This window comes from Malus domestica, chromosome 08 (genome assembly GCF_042453785.1).
Source record: "Malus domestica chromosome 08, GDT2T_hap1".
Lineage (NCBI taxonomy): Eukaryota > Viridiplantae > Streptophyta > Magnoliopsida > Rosales > Rosaceae > Malus > Malus domestica.
Window position 1 is genome coordinate 14,161,557 of NC_091668.1, and position 7,608 is coordinate 14,169,164.

The window sequence follows — 7,608 nt, forward strand, 5'->3', positions numbered from 1 at the left end:
ATACTAAGTGGCATAGAGTACAATGATTTAACACACCTTTTTTTTTATCTTATGCATATCCTTTATTAATCTCAATTGTTAATTTTACTTTAATTGTTTAGTCTAACAACTACGAAACTAGATGGATGTGCATGACGTAAGAAAGGAGTGTTAAAATCAATTTCCAAATATTTGTTGAGAAAAACTTATGATCCTTGACTAAATCATAGTCATTTTCCCCAAGTTGTACCAACCATATTCTAGTGCCCTCAAGAATGTGTCAAATTTTATTTCTCCTTAAAAATTTTGTAACTTTAAATCCTCTTTATCCCACACAAAATGAAGAGATGCCCTATGAGTCTGTGACTTGCATTCTATAAATCTTTCTTCTACTGTTTTGTTTCCTTACACATAAATCTTCCTGCTAAAAAAAAAAAAAAATTAGGTCTAACCACTTAGTATTATGGTCTAGTCGTATTCCTCTTCACTTGTAAGTGAGAGGTCTTAGATTCAATTTTCGCCAAAGGCGAATTTGAACTATATTATTTCTAGAATACCATGTGTGCATAATGTCTGATATTTCAAACTTTTTACCGTCTTTCAATGGTTAAGTTCTTTTAAGCTCAAGTGTTTTTATCTGATACTTTTTCTTCCTTTACTTTTGACACTGGATGCACCAAATTCACCTAAAAAGTTTGCAGCTCAAGTCAAGAAGTTGGTGCTTTGCGGACATCAGCAGGTACACTATTCTTTACTTGCTAAATATATTTATATGAAGCTAATTTTCCTCCAAAACTAATATTTTTTCTGCATAATTCACTTCTGACACTTACCTTACACATTTTTCAAAAAGTTGGATCCAAACTCTATGCAACAGTTGATCTAGATAAGGCGAGGGCTGAGTGGACGCGAATGATAAATGATCCAAACAATCCGTAATGGGGGGAAATTTCACATCTACTGTGCCCACATCTCACACATTATATTTACTGTAAAAGATGATGATCTCATTGGGGCAACCCTAATTGGAAGAGTTTATACACTTGTTGAGGAGATAATCAAGGGTTATGTGGTGGACAGATGGGTTGAAATTTTAGATGAAGGTTACAATCCAATCCACGGTAATTCTAAAATTCATGTCAAATTACAGTTTTCTAGTGTTGCAGAAGATTTTCAATGGTCCCTTGGGATTAGAAACCCTAAGTATGAAGATGTTCTTTGAACATTTTTGAATTAAAGGCAAGGTTTTAGGGTTACCCTGTACCAAGATTCGCATGTCGCAGACCAATTTAATCCTCATATTCCTATGCCCCTAGGAGGATTATATGAGCCCTAGAGATGTTGGGAGGACATCTTTGATGCAATCACTAACGTAAGGCAGTTTATTTACATAACTAGCTGGTCTGTGTACACTGAAATAACATTGATAAGGGACTTGAGAAGGCGAAAAGATGACATTACACTAGGGTAGCTTCTTAAGAGGAAGGCTAATGAGGGTGTTTTGGTTTTGTTGCTTGTTTGGGATGACATGACTTCTATTGAGGAGCTAAAGAATGATGGTTTGATGACAACTCATTATCAAGAAACAAAAGCATATTTTCGAAACACGAAAGTGCGTAGCTTCTTATGCCCTCGAAACCCTGATGAAGGGAAAAGTGAGACTGTCACAATGTTTTCTCACCATCAGAAAACAGTTGTGGTGGACAGTGAGATATTTGGCGGAGGATCACAAAGGAGGATTGTGAGTTTTATCACAGGCATTGATCTTTGTGATGGAAGATATGATACTAAAAAACATCCCGTGTTTGCAACACTAGGCACAACCCACCAGAATGATTTCTGTGGATGTAAATTTCTTCTTCCTTGATCTTGGACAAAATTGCATCTACAAAACAATTAACACTTTTGGTCAAGGCCAAAAGCCTCACGCACCCACGATGAATTGGGGGGGGGGTGGCTTTGGCTGAAGAACCTCCGATGCCAAAGTTATAATTGAGAGAGAAAGTGTTTGAGAATTTTAGAGAATTTTAGCAAGAGACTTGGAAGTAGTTTTTGGAGAAAATGCAGAGCTATTTATAGGAATATGGCTGGCCCTATTAGAAGAATAGGGACCAGCCCTTTGGGTTTTTTTTTGGGTGTAATTTGTAGTTAATTAGCCATTAATAGATTAATTAGGTAATAAATCCATTAATTGACTAATTAACATAATTTGAAACAAATAACTTGGGAGTTATGGAATAATTATCTAATCAATTAGCTAATTAATAAAATAATTAGCTAATTGATTAGCTAAAAAGGGAAAAATGGGGTAGAAAATATATGGAATGAAATAGGTTTTGGGAGTTACCTTGTAGAAGGGATTTGATGAGGATGAATGAAATAGGTTTTGAATTGTTACCTATTTTGGGCACTTTTGACTTGGTTGAGGGATGATTGCCCGCTGCTCGCGCATAGGAATCCTAATATGCTTCAAGGGTATTTTTGTCCTCTTTTATCTAAAAATCCACGTGTCACCTTGTGATTATTTTTGGCTCCACAAATGCCCACATACCTACTGGGCTGCTTGCAGGAAAGGGCAAGAGGTGTAGAGACCTCCAATTTTGATGCAGATTCTCTCTTGGACTTGGAATTAGATTCTTCTAGGAAAGGGAAATAAATCGCCTTCAAAGCCTATTTAAGCTTACCTTAAGTTGGGGATTAAATCAACTTCGGAGGGTAATTATTTATCCCTACAACAAAGAGAGAATGCTAGAGGATATTTGTTCCCCCTCCCCTAACACTCTTCTTTGCTTGGCCGTGCAAAGAACTATCTTTCGTTGATTGTTTTATCTTCTTCACGCCGCACCAATGTAAGAAAAACTTAATTCTCCTTGTCTTCTTCTTGGGAAATGCTGCCATATGGCAGCCGTCGGGATGGTGCAGCACGTTGACTGGCAAGGGCTAAGAGTTGGCTTGGCATGGGCTAAGGAGGTGGTGTGGCAGGGGCCATTGCTTGTGCTGCTCGACTTAATTGAAACCAAGGATTAGCTCGGCATGGGCAGCGGTTTGGGTTGCCATGTCTGGGCTGCTTGCCAAAAATGAGGAAATTGCTTGAGTTTGATTTCTCAGCTGCTGTAGATGGAGTAGTCAAGGATTTAGCTGCCAAGATTTGAGCTGTTGAAGATGAAGTGTCGGATGAGCAAACTGTTAAGTGCAAAAGTAGTTGTTGCTCCTTGATCATTTGTTGCCTGGTTGATCTTCAAGCATTCAATCTTTTGAGCTATGTGGCCTTCTCGCACTGAAGATCTTACCCAGATGGGTGTTGGGGAATTAGTTTACCCTCTCGCACTGGAGAGCAATTAGTTTATCCTCTCGCACTGGAGAGCAATTAGTTATCCTCTCACATTAGAGAGCAAATCCATATGGGTGTCGGGGAATTGGTTTACCCTTTCACATTGGAGAGCAAACTCATATGGGTGTCGGGGAATTGGTTTACCCTCTCACATTGAAGAGCAATTAGTTTATCCTCTCGCATTGGAGAGCAGACCCAGAAAGGATTTTGAGCAGTTGTTGTGGACATCAGTTGAGGAAAGCTGGACTATTAGACAACTGAAATAATCCTCAGCCTGCGAGGTCTTGTTTGGCGAACTGCTTGAGACTTTGAACTACTTGTGGAACCTACATAAGGGTGTAAGCGCAGTGAGCTGCTCTAAGAATTATTGCACCATCAATAGGTGTTTCGTCGTGTGCCCTTTTGAGGCTTGGTTGACACGAGCAACATGGCAAAATCGGCATAGCTGGGAGCCGTGGTGTAAGATTGGCACAGTTATGAGCCATGGTGATATGTCAATGGCTGCCAGGAGCCGTGGAGTAGGTAGGCACAGCTGTGAAAGTAGAGCTGGGGCTGGCTTGGGCCAGGTTGTTCACAGCAGGAAGAATTGTCAGAAGTGTTGAGAACAAGGCTTGCCCGCGGTTTTTGGTAGTTGGGCCTTCTGGTACTCGTCTACCCCTGGCGTGCCATTAGGCTGAGCTACTACGTTTGTCAGAACAGAAGTAATCTTTATATCCGGAAATCTATGTGGGGTAGTCTTGTCTGCTCGATCTTGTCATTGAAAAATGACTCGCTTATGTTGGTCATGTCTCATTAGAGCGCATTGTCAATATCTTCGTTGCGCAGGAAATCGAGTAATCGCTCGGTCATGAGCCTTTCTAATTCTTACTGAATTTGCCTTTTTTGGGAATGATAGAGCTCTCGGCTGCCCCTGGTTGTGACTTACTGGTCTAGGCTGCTTTTCCATGTGTTTGGCTTATTTATGCTGCAACTACGGTGGGTGTGGTATGTTCCTAGCAGATGAATGTTTAACTCACAGGCTGCTGGTTGAACTTGAGCTGGATTGAGTGACTGTTTCTCTCCATCTGTTGTGCTGCCTACTCCGATGTGAGGTGGAGGATGCTCCTTGCGGGCCTTGCTGCGAATGAACATTTTGCCTAGAAGATTGCTCATGTTGATTATCGGAGTGTGGCCCCAACCGTGAATGTATGTTTGTTCGTGGGCCTAACTGAGAGTGCACGCTCCTCCATTCGCTAAGATGGAACTAATCTTGAATCGATTTGGGCTGCTTGGAAAGCCACAGGAGCAAACTGGGCCGTATGAGCAGGTTGGGCCGTAGGAGTAGGCTGGGCCATAGGAGAAGGTTGGGCCACGAGAGTAGACTGCTTAGCGTGTGGCGCACGTGGGTGCGAGGCTAGGGCTCGACTTAGCAACGTGTTAGGCTTGAAGTGACATGGCTTGGGCCGTGGGCTTTAGATGGCATGGCTTGGGCTTGCTTAGATGGCACGGCTCGGGCCATGGTGGTGACACCATGAACTTCGTCGCAAGTGGTCATAGTGGTGGCCACCGCGATGGTTCCCTTGGTGGAAACTTGTGGTGGTGGTGCCACTCCATTTATTGTCACATTTAGCCTCGTGGATCACCACGGTCCCATCTCTTGAATATTGGAATTTTCACTTGTTGAATTTTCTAAATTTCTAGCCATTGTACTTCTCTTTTACGTTTTATCAAAAAAAAAATTGCAAATAAAAAAATTCTAAAAATAAGAGCATACGAAAAATCTACAAATGGACAAGAAAATAGGAAACCTTGGATGCGAGAGTTTTCTACGAGTGTGGGACTCAACTCTCAATGAAAGCACCAATTTGTGGATGCAAATTTCTTTCTCCTTGATCTTGGACAAAATTGCACCTACAAAACAATTAACACTTTTGGTCAAGGCCAAAAGCCTCACGCGTCCACGATGAATTTGGGGGGGGGGATTTGGCTGAAGAACCTCCGATGCCAAAATCAGAATTTAGAGAGAAAGTGTTTGAGAAATTTAGAGAATTTTAGCAAGAGACTTGGAAATAGTTTTTGGAGAGAATTGAGAGCTATTTATAGGGATATGGCCGACCCTATTAGGAGAATAGGGACCGACCATTTAGGGGTTTTTTTTGTGGGTGTAATTTGTAGTTAATTAGCCATTAATAGATTAATTAGGTAATAAATCCATTAATTGACTAATTAACATAATTTGAAAGAAATAACTTGGGAGTTATGGAATAATTATCTAATCAATTAGCTAATTAATAAAATAATTAGCTAATTGATTAGCTAAAAAAGGGAAAATGGGGTAGAAAATATATGGAATGAAATAGGTTTTGGAGAAGGGATTTGATGAGGATGAATGAAATAGGTTTTGAATTGTTACCTATTTTGGGCACTTTTGACTTGGTTGAGGGATGATTGCCCGCTGCTCGTGCGTAGGAATCCCAATATGCCTCAAGGGTATTTTTATCCTCTTTTATCCAAAAATCCACGTGTCACCTTGTGATTATTTTTTGCTCCACAATTTCCACCAGCTCAACTTTGTAGGCTCTTCAATCAGGAAACGCAATCCAAGGAAGCCCTGGCATGATATTCATTGCAAACTGGAAGAACCAGTTGCTTAGAATGTCTTGCGCAACTTTGAGCAAAGGTGGAAAAAATAGGTTGGATAAATGTTCTTAATTCCACTAGGCAAACTTGAAGAAATCACAGTTCAGCCTTTACAAAATATGTTTTCGAATGACAACGAATCATGGAACGTTCAACTGTTCAGATCCATCGACGAGTTGCTTTTGCTTTCCTGAAAAGCCTCTTGAAGCAACAAAAATGGAACTTGTGAGTAGGAAGAATAACATCATCGACCGAAGCATTCATAACGCGTATATCCATGTTATTCGGCGAGCCACAAACTTCATTTACATTGAGAATCAGTATTTCCTTGGCAGCTTATTTGGGAGACATTAGAGATGAGGATATTATAATGAAGGAGCTTTCGGTGAAGATTGTTAGCAAAATCGAAGTGGGAGAGAGATTTATCGTCTACATTGTTGTCCCAATGTGGCCCAAAGGTACACCTGAGAGTGCTTCTTCTCGAGCTATATTGGATTGGCAAAGGAGAATAGTGGAGATGATGTACACTGACATCTCTGAGGCTCTTCAAAGAAAGGCCTCAAATGCAAACCTTAATGATTATCTCAATTCTTCTGCCTTGGCAACCGAGAGACGGAGATGGATGGCGAATATAAACCTCTTGAGACTTCAGAGCTAGACACCGATTACAAAAGAGCTCAACAGGCCCGGCGTTTCATGATTTACATGCATTAAAAAAATGATGATAAGTAAACAGACTCATAAATTTAAAGTTAACATTAGTACTAGCATGTCAGAATGTGCATTCCTAATTCACAGTCTAATAACATAACATGTGAGATATACTATACCAAACCATTATCCATGTTCGAGTACAATTTAATGAACATTCTCTAACATGTTTTTTTTTTCTTTCAGTTGGTGATGAATACATAATCATTGGATCTGCGAACATAAATCAAAAGTCAATGGATGGGGCAAGGGACTCTAAGATTGCTATAGGAGCATTCCAACCTAACCATTTAGCTTCCACAATCCCAGCAAGGGCCCAGATGTATGCTTTTAGACTAGCACTATGGTATGAGCACCTCAAAGTGGATGACAACTCCTTCTGGCATCTAGAATCTTTGGAATGAATTCGATGAGTAAACCAGATTGTCGAAAAGAATTGGGAATTTTACTTGAGCGACACTTGTTATCAAGACCTTCCAGGTCATCTTCTCCACTACCCCATTGAGGTAAGCAAGAATAGAGCTCTAACAACACTACCGGGCTTTGAATATTTCCCCGATACAAAGGCTAGAGTTTTCAGCACCAAATCCAAGTACATTCTTCCAATCTTCACCACCTAGTTGTTGTGTTTACTCATAAAGTCTAGTTCGTGGTTGAATAATTTGAATGTAAAATCTAGCTACAATCACTCACAATATTAGTTCCTGATGTGTATAAAAACATATGCATATATTATCCAAATAAAAGTTTAATGTCCATCAACTATGATACTGCATTGCGTCTCTTAACAAAGTCCGAAACATCCATTAATTTTTCAATTCTTCTTGGCCAATAATGCAAATGCAAGGGACAATCAACCACAAAAGTGATCCTTTTATTGTTGGAATTTAGGATTACTTTATTGTTTGAATTTGGGCTTAGCCCGTTAGTATTAATGTTTCGTTTTCTTGCTTATTAGGGTTAGGTTA

The 7,608-nt window shown here is 40.0% G+C and overlaps 1 pseudogene; it reads left to right on the top strand.

Annotated features, from left to right (window-relative positions):
* Nucleotides 1–548: 548 nt before the first annotated feature.
* LOC103441492 (phospholipase D alpha 1-like) lies at nucleotides 549–7,260 on the top strand (annotated as a pseudogene).
* The last annotated feature ends 348 nt before the right edge of the window (nucleotides 7,261–7,608 follow it).